The following is a 4,100-nucleotide window of genomic DNA, read 5'->3' as shown; positions in this document are numbered from 1 at the left end:
CTAAAAAGCATACCTACCGTATGAAGAATACATCTACAAGAAATCAACACTTTAAGGGATTTAAAAATCAATCCTGCAGCTTTCCCCTGAATTGATTCTTACGTACCCCATCCCCTTACATTTCCTTTTCCCAGCTACATGGTCCAAAGTCTACTTAGATGCAGCTCAAAAATTGAGCTGGGCAATAATTAAGATTGGGCAATAGATTTATTAGTTCCTGTACTCTAAACCATGTGCAATTATTCATACCATGAAGGAATTCTAATTTTCTACTTTTTCAAGTTCTTTATTCTGTTATCTTGGAACTAGTATCCTTTGGTCTTGCAGAGTTGCTTGAATTTTATATACCTGAACTAAAGATCTTAAATTTTTAAATTCAGTTCAAATTTCTGATATGCGAATGCTTCTCATGTTATGGGCTTCTTGACACAATCGTGATGTTGCATGATCTCTGGGCCATCCTTGATGTTTTATGAGATTTTCACTGAAGTGTGCTGCCAGTGTCGGGCAGATTCTATGGAACAACTGTTGCATTTGATGTGTTACTTCTAGAGGTATGATTTAGATACAGTGATGGACTGTTTTGGCTACTTGAGCACTGAAGACTTTGGGAGACAGTTTCATGACCTTGCTGCTTGTCAGCAGTTACAGGCTGCTGAGTGGGTGGATTGTGAAACTGTTCCTTACTTAATGATTGGAGTACTAACCTCTGGCTATGATGAAACAAAGAGGAGTACTAATCAAAGGTTTGATAGGAACTGTATTAGCGTGAGGTGTGCTTATTCTTGGAGCTACATAAGATCTTGGGGATGCTGTAACAGATGTTAAAGACACTGGAGACTGATTAGATGGCTGGGCTTGTGTAGAAAGTTGAGCAGTTTGCAGAATCAGAGAAGTTATGTTGAAAGCTGAGGGTCTAGCAGTTCAGAAATTTATGAATTATAAACTGTAGTCAGGCTTGTGTCACAGCTGCTATAAGAACTTCATTTATTTTGGATATATACAGATTAGAATTATTAAACTGCAGTGTGACTTGTAAAGCAAGAAGCAACTGTATAAAAAGATTTGGGTCCTGAAGTAAGGGAGATATTGGTGACTATGTGACATGCAAAACAGAGACCATGGGATCAGATGTTAGAGGTGCAGATGTGAGATTCAGTCTAGTCTAGAGGCAGATGACATGGAAGGAGTTGTGCAGGTATGTGATATCAATTTGTCTCCTGCTGTAGATTGTTTTCTTTCTGTTTTCTGTGCAGGGATACAAGATATGGGTGTAGGCAGATTTGATAAAGTAGATGATTCAGTAGTATTAAATGATTACTTTGGCTGGTGATTAGGGCTAGAAGAAACAGTGCTTGGGGTAGCAGTCGGATGAACTGCTGAACTGGTTTGATGGAGTGCTGAACTGGCATAGAACTACTGTGAGTCTGCTCTTAGCAGTCTGTAGTCTCTGTCATTGTATCTGCTTGTTTGAGACAAAATATTCTGTGGGAGCAAACTACTGGCATCACTGGAATGTTTGTTTTTTATTCTACTGGCAAATCCATTGATGGCTGTTGCTTGCATCACCTCTTTGGTAATCCCTATTGTTTGGGAAGCTATTATTTGCCATCTTGCTTGCTTCTTTTTGTCTCTATTCTCTTTCAAGCCACTGTTTGGGTTTTTCCCATTGTGAAACTTCTGTTTGACAATTGTAGTAGTCCTTTTTTCCTGAAGAGCTAATATGCTCAGACCAGTCATCTACTGAACCATAAGGTGCACCTGGAGTTTTGCTGAATTATTGCTTGGATTAGAAGAATGTGAATGTGAACTGTGAAGAGCACTGTGGATGTGTGACTTTTCTTGTTGAGAGTAAATGTCCCACCATCCCTCTCTCTAATTGTTTGAGTATGCATGTTTTTGGCCTTACTGTGACATGTGTTGTCACTGTATTTGTTTTCAGAACTATCAGATCTCCACAGCATTTTATTTGGTGGTGAAGGATCTGTGGCATCTCGTATCCTTTCATGTCTGTGATCACCACTGCTGGGAGCCTATTCAATGAATGCTTAACTGCCTGGTAAGGCTCTGCATCCCTCCTCTGGTTGTGACAGCCATCACTGAGTCTCTGCTTTTTTCTTGCATTCGTTACTATCAATGGGCGGCCTGTGAGTGTGTGCTGGGGAGGGGGGCAGAGCAACTGTGAGAGGTGGGTGGCAGGGCACCCACACCAGGTCCTGGCACGTCCTTGATGAGTCTTAGCACCTCTCCGTTTCTGGCATAGGCACTCTGGGCCATCTTCCTCTATGGACACCCCCCTCACTCTTGGCCTGGCCAGCAGCACCAGCTGCATCGTGGCAGGGCAAAGCCAGGACTGGGGGGTACCCAGATCTATGTGGCTCAGCCCAGTAGACAGCAACTGTCTACTCTGCCTTTCCTTCCTTCTTCTCTGCCTCCTCCTCTCCTCTTCCCCATGCTACTACCTCCACTGCTGGTGCCCCCACTGCTGCTCCCTCTTTAGTAATTCTTGTAGGAAAGGTCTCTTGTTGAGGGACTGTCTCAGTTTCTGTTTATCTGTGAATATTTAAAACTGCCTCATTTTTTTAAAAACTTTTTTTATTAATTAAAAAAAATTAACAAACAGAACATTAAGATATCATTCCATTCTACATATACAATCAGTAATTCTTAATATCATCACATAGCTGCATATTCATCATTTCTTAGAACATTTGCATCAATTTAGAAAAAGAAATAAAAAGACAACAGAAAAAGAAATAAAATGATAATAGAGAAAAAAAAGATTATACATACCATACCCCTTACCCCTCGCTTTCATTTACCACTAGCATTTCAAACTAAATTTATTTTAACATTTGTTCACCCCTATTATTTATTTTTATTCCATATGTTCTACTCTTCTGTTGATATAGTAGCTAAAAGGAGCATCAGACACAAGGTTTTCACATTCACAGAGTCTCATTGTGAAAGCCATATCATTGTTCAATCATCATCAAGAAACATGTCTGCCTCATTTTTGAAGGACAGTTTTGCTGGATAAATAATTTTTGGCTGGTATGTTTTTTTCTCTCAGTACCTTAAATATGGTGTACCTCTGACTTCTGACCTCCTTGATTTCTGATGAGAAATCAACACAGTCTTATTGAGGATCACTTGTATGTAATGAATCGCTTTTCTCTTGCATCTTCAGAATTCTCCATCTTTGGCATTTGATATTCTCATTAGTATGTATCTCAAAGTAGGTCTATTAGGATTTATTCTCTTGGAGTATGTTGGGCTTCTCGGACATGTATATTTATGTCTTTGATAAAAGTTGGGAAATTTTCAGCCATTATTTCCTTAAATATTCTTTCCACCCCTTTTCCCTTCTCTTCTCCTTCTTAGGACATCCATAATGCATATGTCTATGTGCTTTGTGTTATCATTCAAATCCCTGAGACACTACTCAATTTTTCCCATTCTTTTCTCCATCTGTTCTTTTGACTATATGATTTCAATTGTCCCATTTTCTAGTTCAGTGATTTTTTTCTTCTGTCTGTACAAATTTGCTGCTGTATGCCTCTAGTGCATTTTTAATCTCTATTATTGTGCCTTTCGTAATTTCATTATGTTTCTTTTTATACTTTCAAATTTTTCTTTTTGCTCACACACTGTCTTCTTAATATCCTTTATCTCTTTATGCATATATTTTTTTATCTCCTTGAATTGACTTAGGAGATCTGTTTAAACTTCTTTGATTTTGTTCCAAATTCTGTATCTCCTCTGAAGTTTTAATTTGTTCCCTTGACATAGACTTATCTTTCTGTTTTTTAGTATGGCATGTAATTTTTGCTGATGCCTAGGCATCTGATTATCTTGATAAAGTAACTTTGAAAGTCAGTTTCTCCTTCTTGTCTTGGGTTTCATTGTTGTTTGACTTGGTGTTAAGTTTTTCTTTGATGGTCGGTCTAACTTATTCTAGACTTCTATAACAGCCTGTGTTTGATCATATTTTCTCAGCCCTTCTTTATCTGATTCTTTCCGTGAATGTGCTATAATTTTTAAGATTGCACCTTTTGTATAATTGTTTCACCTCCAGGAGAAAACTTCCTTTCTTCTTT

At 38.3% G+C, this 4,100-nt stretch overlaps 1 pseudogene; it reads right to left on the bottom strand.

Annotated features, from left to right (window-relative positions):
- Positions 1-243: 243 nt before the first annotated feature.
- On the bottom strand, positions 244-2,332 carry LOC143683339 (WW domain-containing adapter protein with coiled-coil pseudogene; annotated as a pseudogene).
- Positions 2,333-4,100: the final 1,768 nt, after the last annotated feature.

Source organism: Tamandua tetradactyla, chromosome 5 (assembly GCF_023851605.1).
Source record: "Tamandua tetradactyla isolate mTamTet1 chromosome 5, mTamTet1.pri, whole genome shotgun sequence".
NCBI classification, from domain to species: Eukaryota; Metazoa; Chordata; class Mammalia; order Pilosa; family Myrmecophagidae; genus Tamandua; species Tamandua tetradactyla.
The sequence above is the reverse complement of the archived record's forward strand: the minus strand, read 5'-3'. Positions and strand labels throughout refer to the sequence as shown.